The sequence below is a fragment of the Camellia sinensis genome, chromosome 1 (genome assembly GCF_055761805.1).
Source record: "Camellia sinensis isolate YWXY chromosome 1, ASM5576180v1, whole genome shotgun sequence".
Lineage (NCBI taxonomy): Eukaryota > Viridiplantae > Streptophyta > Magnoliopsida > Ericales > Theaceae > Camellia > Camellia sinensis.
The window spans coordinates 109,819,078-109,837,127 of NC_138961.1; the positions used below are offsets into that span (position 1 = coordinate 109,819,078).

General features: G+C 33.5%; 1 long non-coding RNA gene and 1 pseudogene across 2 annotated transcripts in view; one reads left to right on the top strand and one right to left on the bottom strand.

Moving 5' to 3' along the window:
• LOC145789315 (ABC transporter C family member 12-like) overlaps nt 1-9,539 on the top strand; it is a 109,142-nt pseudogene extending 99,603 nt beyond the window's left edge. Inside the window, exons 24-28 of the transcript XR_014337076.1 lie at nt 254-657; nt 4,826-5,017; nt 5,300-5,626; nt 6,765-7,521; nt 9,312-9,539. The product of XR_014337076.1 is annotated as an ABC transporter C family member 12-like (transcript). The remainder of the gene's footprint in view (nt 1-253; nt 658-4,825; nt 5,018-5,299; nt 5,627-6,764; nt 7,522-9,311) is intronic.
• Nucleotides 9,540-13,970: 4,431 nt separating this feature from the next.
• On the bottom strand, nt 13,971-15,254 carry LOC114259630 (uncharacterized). Its single transcript, XR_014337088.1, has 3 exons — nt 15,116-15,254; nt 14,311-14,379; nt 13,971-14,052 (listed from the first exon to the last, which is right to left on the bottom strand). It is a non-coding gene; the product is annotated as an uncharacterized LOC114259630 (long non-coding RNA).
• Between the last annotated feature and the right edge of the window lie 2,796 nt (nt 15,255-18,050).

The following is an 18,050-nucleotide window of genomic DNA, read 5'->3' on the forward strand; positions in this document are numbered from 1 at the left end:
CTCTTCGTACTTGTAAACAAGCTAAATTTACTGAAATATACCTTCCGGAAGAATAATCAGAAAACTGAGATGACTTTCTGTTTCATCTCTCCTTTATTTCTCTTCAGAATATTGCTCATGTTTTCTAAACATCTAAACATTATCTTGGGTCATAATTATCACTGAATTGGCTCTTGAATCTTCTCAACTTTGTTAATCATTAGTTTTTTTTTTTTTGGTTCTTGGTCTAATCTCCAGTATCAATTTCCTCCAGGTTTTTAACAACTGTATCAAAGGCGAGTTGCAAGGGAAAACCAGAGTGCTTGTCACAAACCAGCTACATTTTCTTCCTCAGGTGGATAAAGTCATATTAATATCTGAAGGTATGGTCAAAGAGGAGGGAACATTCGAGGAGCTTTCTAGAAGTGGAACATTGTTCAAAAAGCTCATGGAGAATGCAGGGAAAATGGAAGAACATGTGGATGAAAAGGAATATGGTGATGAAATGGAAGATGGAATTAATCTTGATTATAAATCCTCGAAGCCTGCTGATAATGGTGTGCAGAATGCTTTTCCAAAAAGTGTGAACTCAAAAAATAAAAGGAAAGAAGGAAAATCTGTTCTTATAAAGCAGGAAGAACGAGAGACAGGTGTTGTCAGTTGGAAAGTCTTAAAGAGGTAGTATGCTGTATCATGAAGTTTTAGTATTACATTTCTATCATACTTTGTTGTTTCTTACTGTTCAGTTGAAGTGGAACAGTATGAAAAACTTTGATTAGGGCTAGAGAGAAAGAGAGAAGAAACAAAGAGAAGACTGTGTATTAAACGTATGTTTTTAGGTTCTTGAATAAACCTAAAACCATCGGCAAATATTTATATAAAATACAATATAACCATATGACCATAGTACCCTCACTCAACACAAAAATAACATATATCACTATATATTCTAACATGCTCATTGATTTCTTGATTGCTTCTAGGGAAAACAAAATTAAATGACCGAAATTAATATAAATCTTTTCTTGAATAGGTTTGCAATTGCATGTTATTGTATGAACTTATATGACTTTAGGTAAAGTATACCTGCCTGCAAGTGATTTTGTGGTAGTTTTAAAGAAAGGAAAGGTTGTAGGTTTTGGGTTCAATAAGGTAGTCAGAATGAGTTTCACTGCTATAATAAATTTTCAAACACATTAAATAACTCATTCTGTTTCAACCTCTATGTTTCAGCTCAAAAAATAAGAGTCCTAGAATACTTGATCAAAATCTCATGTTGTATGCTGGACATGTGACTGACAATGATTGAAAAGGATATCCACTGATACTGCTATATTTTTCGTATTTTCTAATAAAAACATGTGATGTTAGGGGAAAAAATCCTATTTTATAAATCCAAAACATTGACCATGATTAAAAAAATATAGAAGTAAAATACAATGATGGTTCAAATAGGAGATCAACTTAAAACGTGTCCTATTCTTTTGAATCTTTTTGTTGCTTATCCAAGTGACAGTTCTAATTTTTGTCTGGATTTCTTCAACGCTATTCTGACAAAATAACAGTTCCTGTGAACCTGATAAAAATCATCTTCTTTCCTTGTTTTGTGTAATCAAAGCTAAAAGTTGCAAGTTTCATTGATGTCATTATGACATAGATGTCCAATCTGAAGCTATTTTATTTTTCTAATTATAGTTTATACAGTGATTAGTCATTTAAAAAATATTGTGAAGCTTTGATTAATGGTTAAGACTTGGCCTAATAACCTTAAGGTTATGGGTTCAAATCTTGGGGCCATCACTTTGTGGATTATGCCAAAGGTTAGGTGTATACTCAATTTTTTCCCTCCCAAACACATTAATGTGTACTAATTGGGCGTTGTTTTGTTATCCAACATCGTTAGGGATGTTTCTTTTTCTTTTTCTATTCTTCTTTTTTTGATGTAAAGTGGAATTCTTCGCTTAAGCAAAATGATATAGAAACATGTTTTTTAATGAACAAATTTGAGTCTTCTAACTGATATTTGGTTAAATCACTCAAATAGAGACCCTACATTCATCTTTGTCACCTTCTTGGATGCCCAGATTGTACTCAAGACAAAGATATTTTTAAGTTTACACTGCTTAAGATTAGATGTTCTAGGTTAACCTTCTTCAAGGCCAACATAAAGAAGTCCATGTGATTTTATTTGTCTTCTGCATGTGCGTCATAGCAGCTGAAGACTGTTCCTAATGAGATTGGCATTTACAGCAGTGGCAAAATTGGTAAAGCACACTGGATAATGAAAAACAGCTGAAGAAAATAGACGGAAGTATAAAGTTGGAACTTGGTTTTTGTTGGATATAGAAATTAGAGTACATAGAATCTTTTTATTTTTAGTATTATGTATATAATCTGTGATTGTGTCAATCACTGATTTAGTATTGTTTTTTTATTTATATCGTTTCCTAAATTGTATCATAAATATATTATATATACATGGCTTCTACCTCATTCATGGGTAATCCAAATAATACTTTCATCCTTCTTGGTATCAGAGCTAGATTAAGTACCTACTAATTTTACTTCACCGGCAGGCGGCAACCTTGCCTTGGCCGCCTGCCGGATCGCAACCCATTCCACTGACATATTTTCTTTCAATATCATTTCATGGTGATCTCTTCCTTTACCCACTTGTTCATTCTTATCCCAAATATCTCTAACATATTTTTTTTATTTGCAATCTATTTTTTTGTGTGTTTCTGTTCCACTTTGTCTTTCCCTCTATTTCAATCTCAAATAGGTTTCTATTTTCAAACGTATTTGAGTTTAAGGGGGGGAGGGGGTATTATACCTATATCATGGTGAGCATGGTGATATACTATGTGAACCATCTAAACTGCCCCCTCTGGCGCACAACCCAAGTCGCCCCCTTGGCGCACCACCTAAGCTGCCCCCTTTGGCGCACAGCTAAAACTGCCCCTTTTGGCGCACAACTAAAGCCGCCCCCTGGCGCACTTTCTAATCAGCCGTCCTTTGGCGCACTCAGTCATTTGTTGCCATCATCATTCAACACGGCGTCATAAGTTATGTGTGTGCCACGCTAGATGGTTCAACATCTAGTTCTCTACATCGGTCCGGCATGACCCCTTTAAATTATCTCGACATTGATTCTGGTTAGTCTCTATAATGGTCTGACATGACCTCTTAAACTATCCTGACATTAATTCCGATTAGTTCCTACAACGGTCCGGCATGACCTCGTAAACTATCCTGACATTGATTCTAATCAGTTCCTACAACTGTCTAGCATGACCTTAAACTGTCCCGACATTAGTTACGACCAGTTTCTACAATGGTCCGGCAAGACCATAAACTATCTCCCGACATTAGCTCCGGCTTCTGATGCCGACCAGGGTGTTTCCTAGCCATAGATGCTTCAGTAACTCTTCTAGGGCAGTTCAATCCCTATGTGTTTTTTTGTCCTTTTCTAGGGTGTGGTGCTGATGTATTAAGCACTTTTTGGCTTTTTTTATTTAGTGGACTGCCAGATTTGTTCGGTAGCATTTATTTGGACTAACCATTGAGTTTTTCTGGCTTCTTCTAGTCATCCATTGACAAGCTGCGATTGTTGAATATTTTCACACTAGCTTGAGAGGGAGTGTTGAATATAGAAATTAGAATACATAGAATCTTCTTATTTTTAGTATTATGTATATAATCTGTGATTGTGTCAATCACTAATTTAGTATTGTTTTCTTATTAATATCGTTTCCTAAATTGTATCATGGATCTATTATATATACATGGCTTCTAACTCATTCATGGGTAAGCCAAATAATTCTTTTCATTCTTTTGTTTTGCGTTGATTCCTAGCCTCAATTTTCATAATCATATCTACTCAGCTGCATAACAATAGATGAAACATCATAATTGATTCTTTGAAAAGCAGTTTGTAGATCAGTTAAACTGACACACTACACAAAGCCATTTCCAAAAAAAAGCACATTAGAAAAAATTGAATGAAATTATGGAATCTTTTTTCAACTAGATTCATTATCATTTATCCATGGGGTGGAGATTAAAAAAAGGCACTACCCTTTAATTTACTGTGAGATAGATATAGGTTAGGACATTCTTCTTATCTTCCTTCCTGATTGATACATACATACATACATATACCAAACCAAACCAAACATACATATATGCCTATATTTTTATAAACTCAACAATAAGAACTTACCTTATCCCTCTAAATGCCATTATAGCAATGTTACTATGGTGGGACGAAAATTATGCTCCTGCTTTCCCTTGTCGGCCAATAACTCTTCTTGACTCTACACCTGCACACACAAAAGCAATGAGGCCCCAACGAGTTGTTTTCACCGGGTAAGTCCTCCGACGATCAGATTAGTTCTCTTTTCCTTTTCTTTCTTGCTTTGTGTTAATTTCTACTACTTGCATCTATATTTTCACATACCTCTTCCTTCAGTTCTGAGTCCCTATTCATAGAATTCCTTCCTTTCAATTCTTCATCATAACCTTTAATTTTCATTATCATGTCAATTCCACTTTTTTCCTCTTGATGGGACGTCCTCCCTTATACGATATTTTCATACACCTTTTTCTCTTCAGTCGACCTCTCTTCTTCGGAAATCAAATGTTGCCAAAGAAGATGGATTTTCTTGTTCACCACAGTTACAGTAGCAATAAATGTCAATAGAGTAAGTACAGCCATATGGTGAATATTATCTATACATTGGAGGCAACTAGTTATGCTGTACAAGGTCTCTTCCAATGTTGCCTCTTGAATCAAACCTGTTCGGAAATACCCTGCATTAATGTGTTTATATTGCTTCTCTTCCAGGTATGAAGATGCCTTAGGAGGTTTGTGGGTTGTCATGATACTGTTTATGTGCTACATTTTAACTGAAGTTCTTCGAGTCTTGAGTAGCACGTGGTTAAGTGTTTGGACAAAACAAAGCGGTGGAAGCAGTTTTGGAAGCAGTTTTGGACCAGGTTTCTTCATTCTGATTTACACACTTTTGTCATTTAGTCAGGCATTTTGACAACTTCATCTTGCAACTTACCTTCATCCTCCTGCAATTGATTATCCCAATTTTCTTTTCTGTATTGTTTATCTTATTTAACTCAATAATTTCATGTGTTTCTAATCATCTTTCCAGATATTATGTTCTTGGTTGGCAATAGTAAAACCAAGTAGGAAAGAATATCACACACACACAACATGTATATATGTTATGCACAACAATGCCTATGCACTGGCTATGTTAGTTGAAAATAGAAAATGAGGTTTCTTACTCTGCATGTGTTGTATTCGGGTGATTGTGACACTGACAAACTCCTTTTGGTTGATTACATCAAGCCTTAAGGCGGCTAGAAAATTACATGATACCATGCTACAGTCTGTACTCAGAGCTCCTATGTTATTCTTCCATACCAATCCAATTGGGCGGGTAATCAACAGATTTGCAAGGGATGTGGGTGATATAGATCGCAATGTTGCCAGTTCTATGAATATGTTTCTCAGCCAAGTTTGGCAGCTTCTGTCAACTTTTGTGCTGATTGGCATAGTGAGAGCACGATCTCCCTCTGGGCCATAATGCCACTTCTGATTTTGTTTTATGCAGCCTATCTATATTATCAGGTTGGTTTTCTTTCTCTTCTGTTTTATTTTTTGATTTGTTGGTTTCCAAGTTGATAGCCTAAACCTACAATCCTGAGCTAACTTCTTTACCTGAACTAATTCAAAAAAGTACAGGGAACCTAACTTATTTTTCACCGATGCAGCGCCCCTTGTCCATTTTTTGAAATGTCTGAATGCAGGCACAAAGCATCGCTTACAGGAAACGCCCTAGCCCTTACTCATCTATTCATATTAGGATTCATGTTACGAGAAAGCTGGCTAACACAAAACCTCCTTATCCAGGCTTGACGGCTGTGTAAAAGATGAAGAACTAAGCATGACACAGGCAGAGTTAGAAATTTTGTTTAGCCAAAACCAGTAAAAGTGTCTATACTAGGCTAGCATATGTAGCAGCTTAAAACCTCTCAAATTGAACTTGGGATTTCCTAAAAATTCCTACTAGAAAAAGGATTTCCAAAACTAATTAAGACACAAACATAATCCAATTAAGAACACATGTGAGCTTCTATTTGCACACCACAAAAATTCTCAGTTCACATTATTTTTCCTTTTTGATATCAACTTTCGAACAAAAAATTAATTTTTCAAATATCAACTTCGGAACAAAAACACCATTTGGTATTAGATATCCAAACAATTGATTTTTGTTCAGAAGTTGATTATCCAAAAGGCAGAAATGGTGTGGATTGAGACAAAGTACAGTGTGCAAATAGAAGCTCCCAAAAAATATAGACCCAAATAATAAAACAATTACCGAATGACCCCTGGGTTTGAAAAATTATAGAAATACCCCTGATCTGGGAAATTGCCAAAGTACCTTGATCAGAGAACTTATCCCTATTTCCATCTTTTAACTTAGATTTTTAGGGGCTGATCCTCATCAAAATAGGAGGTACATCTTTGGTCGCCATGGGAAATGTGTAGTGAGGGAAGGCAAAATAAAATAAGAAAATATGGAGATAGTATCTTAAATCTGTTCAGCCATTCCTTATACTGTATTTTTTGCAAATCAAACATTTACATAGCTTCTACGTATGCTTGTCATATCAAAATTGAAAATCATCAAATATTTCTCACATTGCTCATTTCATGTCAATTGAACCCTTGACTACAAACAATATATACGTCTGTTTCGCAGAGCACAAGCCGGGAAGTAAAACGCTTAGATTCCATTACCAGATCTCCAGTTTATGCACAATTTGGAGAAGCACTAAATGGTTTGTCAACGATTCGTGCCTACAAAGCATATGACCGGATGGCCAACATTAATGGAAAATCTATGGATAAGAATATCAGATTCACTCTTGTCAACATAAGTTCCAACCGCTGGCTTACCATAAGATTGGAAACATTGGGAGGCATCATAATATGGTTTACCGCAAGCTTTGCTGTCATGCAGAATGGAAAAGCAGAAAACCAGGTGGCATTCGCATCTACAATGGGTTTGCTTCTTAGTTATTCCCTAAACATCACTAATCTACTGAGTAATGTTTTAAGACAAGCAAGTAGGGCTGAAAACAGTCTAAATGCTATTGAGCGTGTTGGCACATATATAGATTTACCTTCTGAGGCTCCAGCCATCATCGAGAGCCATCGTCCACCACCTGGATGGCCTTCATTAGGATCGATTAAATTTGAAGATGTTGTCTTACGTTACAGGCCTGAACTTCCTCCTGTCTTGCATGGACTGTCCTTCACTATCTCACCAAGTGAGAAGGTAGGCATTGTAGGAAGGACTGGTGCCGGGAAATCTAGCATGGTCAATGCTTTATTTCGGATTGTAGAACTGGAAAGAGGAAAAATCTTGATTGATGATTGTGATGTTGCAAAGTTTGGGTTGACAGATCTGCGTAAAGTTTTGAGTATTATTCCACAATCACCAGTTCTATTCTCAGGCATGCATTGTCCATAAACTGGATTGTAGAGAATATAAGTTCCAAGTATACCTTACATTTTTTTTAATTATTATATTTCTCTTGAATTGGCCCCATTTTCTTTCCTCTTTGCGTAATTGGCACTTTCTCAACATAAAAGTCATATGTCCAGTATTATTCTGTCCTCGGTTTTAAAAAATTGTTCAAGTTGATATCAGCCTTGGGATGAATAGAATGCCTCTCCTGTGGTTCAGGAAAAACTAAGATCTTGACACTCTTTCTAGAATTTCAATTTCTTACCTTATAATTGTAGAATATTGAAATTCCCTAGATACTTCTGATAAATTAACTATCTTCTGCCTATTGGCAGTCTCCCAATCACCTTTTTCTATATGTGGGTGTTGCAGCTGTTGTCTACCTATTGCATCTTAGTAGAGGGCAATATAATGACATAGAAAACACAAGAAATGGTTGTTTGCTAGGTTGTGCATTATCATGCCACCTCAGGCAAATATATATTTTCATGTACGTTTTCTTGCTTATGGTATTCTTTTGTTAACTTTTGTACATAAGGACATAAAAACGTTCTACAATTATGACATGGCTGGTATTAGTTTTGCACACGGTTCATATTTGTCACATAAATCCTATGAAAAGGATGCTAGGATGCTATGTAATATATTTGTGTATGGAAGTGCAGGGTTGGCCCTGGCCCAAGGCAAGGCCGCCTTGGGCCCCCAAATTTTGTCAAATTTTAACTCTTATGAGATTTGTGGGTTTAAAAATTACAACCTAAATTATCTAATTTAACTTCACAATCGAAATTAAAGATCCTTAGAGCATCTTCAACCCTTCATTACTTTTATTCTAAATTTGAATGAAAAACTTGAATTGATATAAACTACTCCAACCCTTTCATCAAAGTTTTTTCATAATCTCAAAAAAAAAAAAAAAAAACTTCTCTTACCGCAAATTTCCATTTTCATCAAATTTGATGAAAAAAAATATCTCCAATGCTTTATCTTTTTGAATTTTCATCAAATTCAAATTTGATTAAAAATAAAAATAAAATAAAAAATTCTCCATTGATTTAATAAACATTTGATGAAAGGGTGTGGGATTAGTAAAAAAAAATTACGAGTACTAAATTACCATTTTTCGACAACTTTTTTTTTAATGATTATGTATACATACATTAATACTATACTCTTAAAAATTAACTCAAAAAATATATTTATATATCTCATTCATTCTAGGTATGGCTCACATTAAAGTAACTTTGAATATACATTATACACCTTCAAGGTAAAATTTTGAATAAATAGTTTTTTTTATACATAAAGGGCCCCAATTTTAAGATTTCACCTTGGGCCCCAAAAATCTCAGGGCTGGCCTTGATGGAAGGCCTTCCATTATAGATACCCACTCAAGCTAGGCATATGTGAATATGCACAAACTCAAGGAAAAAAAGTGTCAAGTAATGAAACATATGGATTTACAATAACTTAACAACTGACAATTTACAGAAGGCTGATCTTGAAATGTCTGGATCAATGACAAATTATTGTCTATGTTAACTAAATTGACAATCAAATAGTTTGATAGTCTGCAGTGCTCCTCAATCTTTCCATTAGGCATCTTGAGTACAGCTCTATGGCTATACCAAGTTACACTTGTTTATAATAACTTCCCACTATATTTTTCAAACTAATATTTGTTAATGTAACTTATTCCTTTTTTCCTTGTCACAAAAATGTGTCGTGAAAAAAACTTCCAATAGTGACTAATTAACACTCATTTTATTTGGCTAGGGACCATCCGATTTAATCTTGATCCTTTCAGTGAACACAATGACGCTGACCTTTGGGAGGCTTTAGAGCGTGCTCATCTAAAGGATGTCATCAGAAGGAATGCTTTTGGTTTGGATGCTGAGGTATAAGCTTAATTTCTCTTTGCTCAATCTTTTTTATTTTTTTTTACCTAAATGCTACTAGATATTGGATAAAAGGTGTTCACGCAAGGAGATTCAATCTTCGTATTGATAATCTTGTTTTTCTCTTTTTGTGATCAGTGCAAATGTTTAAAGTGTCTAGGTTGTAGGCATGAACAACTTGATTTTTTCTTGTTCAATGCATTTTCTATACTCTAGATCAATGCTCTAAGCCATGGATTGTTCGACAAACCGGAAAAGGTACTAGGTCAAGGGACACTAGTTCAACGTCAAGTCAAGCGAAATCGAACCGTGATGTCATAATTATCTCATAAATATATTAAAAATATAAGCATTAAAAACATTAATTATTTTATATTTTAACGTACATATATGCTACGTTACATGGACTCAGGTATGGGTGTCAAGTGTGGGTATGTATCTAGAGGTCAGACTCATCAAACCACAAATTTAAGGATACGTGGACTCGGCAAAAAAATGTAGTATTTTTATATTTTTAATCAAGTATGTGAGATAAAATAGTGTTGTAAGTAATTTATAGTGTCAAAAAGGCATTTATAGCAATTATACAATAATATGTTCATAATAATAGTGTTAAATACAATTATATAAGAAGTGTCTGATTAAAATTATCCGACACATATCCCATACCCTAGTCTAAGTGTCGTGTGTCCTACACAGGTATTTAATTTATATTGAAGAGTTCGTGTAACATAGCATATATGTTAATCAAATATATAAGTTTATACATATATATTGTTTGTAGTCAAATTAATTGAAGTTGTGTTTAGACAAAATGGGCATAATGTAATAAATAAATTATATTTGCCATAGCTAAACAAAGCAAGGTGATCGCTTGGTGGTCAAAATCCAAGCTTCTATGGATGAGGTTCTAAGTTTGAGACCTCAAAGCTTATGTTTTTGTTTGTACCCTATTTGGCACGACCAATAGGAGGCCGCCACGTGGCATAAAGTTACAAATAAAAGAGTGGTGGTTATGGGTCAACCCGTGGGGCTCAATGTGAGAATATTAGCTTGATTGTGTAAATATATTAGATTGATTGTGTGAATATTAGATGTGTTCTTATTTCCCATTTTAGTCTTGGGTCTAGAATTACTATATAAATCAGATGTACAATTTGTATTTTACATATTGAAATATACAAGTTTATTCATAAACTTTCATGGTATCAGAGCCCTGTGCGAAAACCCTAGCCGTGTTTTCTGTTCGTTCAACCTCTTTTTTGATCCTCCTAACTTGCACATATCAAAATTGGGATCAACCTTTGATCTCATCAGTACCTTCTCAATGAGCAAGAGTTGCTCGACCATTTGACCAACATCATGGCCATTCCTAAGGCAAGGAACACAACACAACATCGTCGTGACCACGATGCCTATGCAAACAGGTTTAAGAGGGATAGGAGTATGGGCTTTACCTTGTTGAGCTGCATGAATTTGAGAAACTCCCAACTGCCAAAGAAATGTGGGATCAATTGCGCTTAAAGTATGAAGGCACGGCAGCAACTAGGTTGCGTGCCCTTACATTGAAGTTCAATCAATTTGTGATGGACCCAAAACATACTATGGCTGAGCACCTTAAGGTGATGTCTGCCATAATTAAAGAGAAGAAGGCAGCTGACAATGATCCCACTAATGAGCAATAGATTTTGTCAGTCATCAGATCCCTACTTGACCCTTCGTGGGGACGTATGAAATTGGTGCTCACGCACAATGAGGGAATCAAAACTTTTGATGACATTTCTTGACACCTTGAGCTCGAGGCAGATGGCAAAGATGTAAACTGCTCTGCTACACTTGTTGCTAAAGCTGGAAAGCACGAGAGATACAAGCCTCAGCGCAAATGACAACAAAAAAAGAGTAGACAAGTAAAGGCTAAGAATCTGGTGCCAAGAGATGGCAGAGTAACCAAGCGTCGCAGTGGCAAGCGTGCTGGAAAGAATGATAGGTCCAAACTCAAATGCTATAACTGTTGATAAAAGGGTCACTTCACTCAAGAGTGTACTGAGCCGAAGAAGGTACACCTTATTACTAGCTGTCTAAATATATTTGTTTGTTCACATGTTTTTATTGATCACTCTCTCTTTGGTTGGATTGTAGACACGGGAGCAACCAAACATGTAACTAGAGATCAGGCTAGATTTGTAGATTATCATCGGATACCAGTTGGTAGGAATTATGTAATAGTGGGAAATGGAGCTTAAGAAGAAGTCTCAGGAGTTGGTAGCTTTCAGCTCAAGTTGCGTACTGGGGGCAACTTGCTCCTTCATGATGTGCTTTATGCACCCACTCAGTGTTTTGAAAAGCGCGCTTAGGCGCACACCTAAGCTTAAGGCGCGCCTCAGGCATGGTGAGGCGAGGCAACATAGGGGAAGGGCTGCCTAGGCGATGAGGCGAGCGCCTTATTACGAAGCACAAGGCGAGCGCCTTGTGCGCCTCGGCTTTCTATGTGGATACCCACATGGGATGAAATCACATTTACAGTATAAAATTTTCAAAACGTGAGTCAAAAGAGCAAAAACATTAAATTAAAAAAAAAAAAAAAAACCTAGTGGAGAAGAAGAAGATGACGCGACGAGTACACGCCATGCCACGCCACGCCACGTAGGTTCTGCTCTCTTCTCCTCTTTTTCTCTTCTCTACTTCTCTTCTCTCTCTGCTTCTTCTCTTCTCTTCTCTTCTCTTCTCTTCTTTCATCGTCTCCTCTCTCGCTTTTGTGTCTCTCGCGATCGCTCTCTCTCTCTCTCTCTCTCTCTCTCTCTCTCTCCTCTCCCTTTCTTTATCTTCGCGATTCATATATATATATATATATAATATTATATAATACCTATTATATACTATATTTTTTTTATCAGCACCTATTATATAATATATAATATATATTATACTTACAGATATTAGATAATATATAAAATATAATTGATTCATATATATATAATATACTTATAGATAATATGTAAAATATAATATATACTTATACATAGTAATAAAAAAAAATACACATATATACAAAATAAAATAAAAAAATGAACTGAAACACATTATTTAAAAAATATAATAAATAAATAAAATAATATATATATATTTAAAAAATTAATTATTTTTTTCTTCTTCTCTTCTTATTAAAAAAATTAATAATATACATATTAAATATTAAAATGTTGAAAATTGTGCTATATTAATATTTTGCTTAACTTCTATAACTTGCGCTTCGCTTTGGTGACCTTGGCGCCTCGATGCTTAGGCTCCAGGTGACCTTGGCGCCTCGATGCGCCTAGAGCTTTTTAAAACACTGCACCCACTATCCGATGTAATCTACTTTCAGTTTCAGCATTTTTGAAGTTAGGTTTTTCTTTTCATTTTGAGGACATTAGTTTGTCAATTTATCTTGGTAGAACATTTTATGGTCACGGTAATTTGAGGGATGATTTCTTTATGTTAGATTTAGAATCAAAATCGAATAATAATTCCCTTATTTGTGTAGCATCTTCTTCTTCTTCTCACTACTACAAAATCATAAATAGATCACGGATTTTAAGTGTGATGTATGTTATTTAATTATGGATTTTTTATTTTGCCAAAGTGTGATCTTTGAAAGTGTGATTGTTCAAGGTCATTTTTTATCATACTTTTTGACCGTCATTAAAAGATAATTTCATCACATGTTTTGACCGTGATAATAAACATTTAGATCACGAATTTTAAGTGTGATCAATAACTAATAAAACCTGAGATTAATCCATGATTAATAGTGAGATAAGATCACAGTTATATGCATTTCTCATCACGATTAGTACATGTGATAAAAAAAAAAAAAGTTCGACCACAAAATGTGACTATCAATCACAACATATCAACCGTGATTAAAATCCAAACAAAACTAATATCTAAAATATAATCAATATTATTTGTACAAAAATTTCCTTTAAAACAAATTTCCTTTGAATCACAACATTGACCACATATGAATAGCTAATAATATCATATATTTCATAAATGAAAGTCTAATGTTGGAAAAATATATACAAAGAAAGTTCAGGAATAAAAGGTTTTTTAATGTGATTACACAATAAAAATCTCATTAAAAAAATGAAAAAAAAAATTAATTAAGAATAGGCCAATTTATAGGAAAAAAGGGAAAAAAAATAATATATAGATGCAATATGGTATAATACAAAGAGTAGGGAAAGAGCTTGAAATTCTTATAACAAGCGTAAAAAACAATTAGCAGAAATTGTAAGCAACTCTAGGAAAACATATGTAGATGCATATGGTATAATATAAGAAGAAGAAGAAGAAGAAGAAGAAGAAAAAAAAAAAAAAAAAGAGGCCAGTTAATAGGAAAAAAAGTAATGATACATTATACATTCAACTTAGAAGCTGTGGATAAATGAACAATATAGATGTGGCAATCATATAAGCCTAATTAGATAAAGAACTCGAAAATCAACACCATTATATCCCACCCCCCAACCCCCACCCCACCCACCCCCCGGGGAAAAAAAAGGCCCTTTGACAAAGAAACAAAAAGAGGAATCGCACAAGGAGAAAAGAAACGAAGGCTCCTGAAGATCAATTTCCTAGATGATTCCAAAACAAAGTAAAAAATGACAGATAAATCAATAGCTGCTAATTCTTAACCATATGGAGAACAAGGCAACAATGGGTTAAGGCTATCACAACTCAAAATCAACAATACCCTACAAAACAAATACTAAGCCAAACTTAGTTTAAGATGTTAGTGCTCGAACATCAACATTATTCACATTAGTGACAATTAAATAGATTAAGTTATAAGCAAAATATCAATAGATGACAGGGCGAAAGAGAAAACTAACCAAAACTGGATCTCCTTTTGTTGAATTGACAATGGTGTTCATATGGGAAATAGCATCAGCCTTATCTTCCTGCAATGGTGAAAAATAATGAAGAAAAGTTAATGAATTATATGCTCAGTAAAGACTATTGAAACATTTAATATTGCTGCAGCTACACTACATGAGAAACAGCTAGCAAGCAATATAGAGCACATATTGGGATTCAAGTTTACTCTTTGAAATGATATGAGCCTTTCCTGAATAAGTTGTGTTTGAATCCCAATATGTTTCCCAAGTAAGTTTAATGGATGAATCCCAAATTTTTCCCTGAGAAAGTTTAATATTTGATATGTTATATAGGTCTTCCCTCAATCTGCTCCTCATGAATTTTATATAAGTAGCCAATTGCATTTTATTATCAATCCATTACTTGCGTAAATCTTTTTTAAAAATAACTGAGTGAGGAAAGAAATGGGGCAATTTTATTTTATTTTATTTTTTTTGTTTTATCACTAAATTTTAAGGAATTAGAATACAAATCTACCATGTTTCAAAATGTGCATTCCCAACTGAAAATCACAATGAACTTTTCAGTAACTTTCGTCATCACTATAACAGTTTAGGGGTGTGAAAAATCAGGGATTTTTGTTGTATGAGAACAATAGTTTTTCTATGAATTTGGAGATTCAATCACATATGACAAATTAGGTAAAATCATGTGGTTCTTATTCTCTACAAAGACAAATTTTTATCAGACCTTTCCAAATAGTTCTTGAAAACTGAAGCATATATACATATATATATATATATAAATAAATGTGTTCACCTTCGCAATGTTGTGTGAGGCTAAGATGGTGGCTACCGTAGTTGTTGCGATCGAGATGTAGACGAAGGGTCGCTAAGGAGGGAAGAGCAGCGACGGTGGTGAGGAGTGTGGGTGTCGATGAAAAGGAAGAGGCAAAGTTTCTGCTGTGGTCGCGGTGGAGAAGTGAGAGAGAGAGAGAGCGAGGCACAGATTGTGCTGGGAGGAAAGAAATAGTAGGAAGTTTCCTGGTGGTAAACATAGGTCAAGTTAACCACTCATTAATCGTAGGACAAGTTTGGTAAGATGTCAAAAAGTTAAAAAATTATTCAAAAAATTAAAAAATTATCATTATTTATCAAAAGTCAAAAATTATGATTGCATAATTTTCAATTTCAATTTTAATTTTTTTCTACATACTAATTTATATAATTTTTTAATACATATTTTCTCATAAAAAGTCAAAGAGTTAATCCAAACATCCATATTTTTTTTCTCAATTTTTTATTCTAAAAAGATAAAAAGTACATTTATTTAGGACATCTCAAACAACCACTTACTAGCGGTCGGACACATGATGTGTGTGCAAATAAAAAAAATATTATTTTTAAAAAAAATAACTACACATCACAAACTTATTAAAAAAAATAAATAAATAACACTTATAATTTTGATATAAATAAAATAAAATAATAGTATTCTTTTTAAAAACTATAAATCCAAGATTCTTAGAATATTTATATTCAAATAGATTTGATATATACAAAGAAATATAAACAATTACATTGAATTTTTTTTGATATATACGAAGTAAAATAATAGTGAAATTTTTTCCCTAAGGAACTTGATAATATAATGAAACTTTTCATCTCCTTTTATTTTTTAATGAAGAAAATTAAAAGTACAATTAAATTAGTACACACAAAATACAAAAATACAAACCCAAGACTGTTAAAATACTTACAATCAAAGTGATTTATACAACTGTAACAAAAAAAAAATAACCATAGCCAAAACTCAGAAAAACTATTTTTTTTATAATTAAAAAAAAACATTAAAAGCACTGGACACTCAAAAAAAAGTTACGTGAACAAACAAATCAATTTTTTAATAATAGAATTTATATATAAAAACAAAATAAAATTTATATATAGAAACAAACAAAAGCTTAAAAAGGTGAAATAGGAACAAAAAAAATTGAATATAATTTTTTTATAAAAAAAATAATATAAAAACATAAAAATACATAAAATAGAAAAATACAAACTCTACTCTTATAACACTTATAATCAAAGAAATTTTATAAAAAATTAAACAATTTTTTTACTTATTTTTTTATTTATACTAAGAATGGTCCCTATTTAAAACCCAATGCACCTCAGTCCTCTATGGTTTGATAAAGTTGAAAATGATACAAAATTAAACACATTTTAAAGTTAATTTAAGTTTTTAATGTAAGGTTGAAGAATCTATTAATATACACATTCATATATAGAAAAGGCAAGAGTACCAACATACATCATCCATTCTTACATACATATATAAATTGATGGACCATATACATGCATTAAAAAAAAAAACGCAAATTGGCATTGAGCAAGCCTTCAGAGTAAGCGCCCTCAGCAAGAGACCCGTTCTCAATTGCAAAGATGTCATCTTTGTATCACAATAACAGTATAGTCTCCCCAGCCTGAATTATCACGCACCACTCTCCCTTCAACAACGCCGCCACTGGGCACCACCAGTACCCAGTTCTTCCCCTTCTCATCACTCACTCCGCCTCCGCCTCCGCCGCCGCCTCCCTTGTCCTCGGCCACTGAGGCTTCAGTAGCCTTACACGTAATTTTACAGAGAGAGATTGGGGATGAAATCAAAATTAATGGATTTACTGGATAGGCGGTTAGGTGGCGCAACGGCAGCAATAGCGGTAGTTTCCGGCAATGCGGCGGCGAAGGGAGAAAGAGGACTCCGGAAGTGAGCTTTGGGGATGCAGTAGCCATGGAGTATTTGGGAGTGGTAGAGAGAGAAAGCTTTGAGCCAAGAAATGTGAGAACAGAGAGAGAGAGAGAGAGAGAGAGAGAGGGGAAGAAAAATGAAATTGTATTGGGTAGTTGATTAAGGAAGAAAGTGGCAAACGTGGAATATGTTTTTTTTTTTTTTTTCAAATCACATAAATTCCACGTGGTAGCATTGGTAGAGGTTTCAAGAGACTAAATTCAAGCCTCACTTAATATAATAGTATAGATGATGGATTGATCTTGACTGTTGTAACCAATTATAAATATAAACACTTTTAAAAATAGTGTTGTTTTTATAGAGATATAAAAATAAAATTAAATATATATATATATATATATATCCAATTACATTTATATAAAAATTGTGATTAAAAAATATATATATATAATCAAATTTATTTGGAAGGTAAGATTAAAAATAAATATTATCTCATTTAATTAGATTAATTGTGATTAAAATATCATTCTAATTTTTTTAATCATACTTCTACTAAAAGTGAGATTTTTTAATTCCTCGTGTGTAATCTTTAAGCATTATTGTAGCAGTGAAAATACATATTTAACTCAAAAAAATTGAAAATTTGTATATTTTTCAATTTAACTCCGATTAAAGCCTATTTTATATCAATAAAAAGCTTATGGAGACTACAATCTAAATATGTAAATTTCATTTACAAAAATCGAAATTTTATTTTTTGTTTTTGAGTACCAAAAAATCTGCTTTATGCAAAAAATACATATTTAACTCAAAAAATTTGAAAAATCATATATTTTTCAATTTAACTCCGATTAAAACCTATTTTATATCAATAAAAATCTTATGGAGAGTACAATCTAAATATGTCAATTTCATTTACAAAAAGCGAAATTTAATTTCTGTTTTTGGATACCAAAAAATCTGATGTATGCAAAAAATACATATTTGACTCAAAAAATTTGAA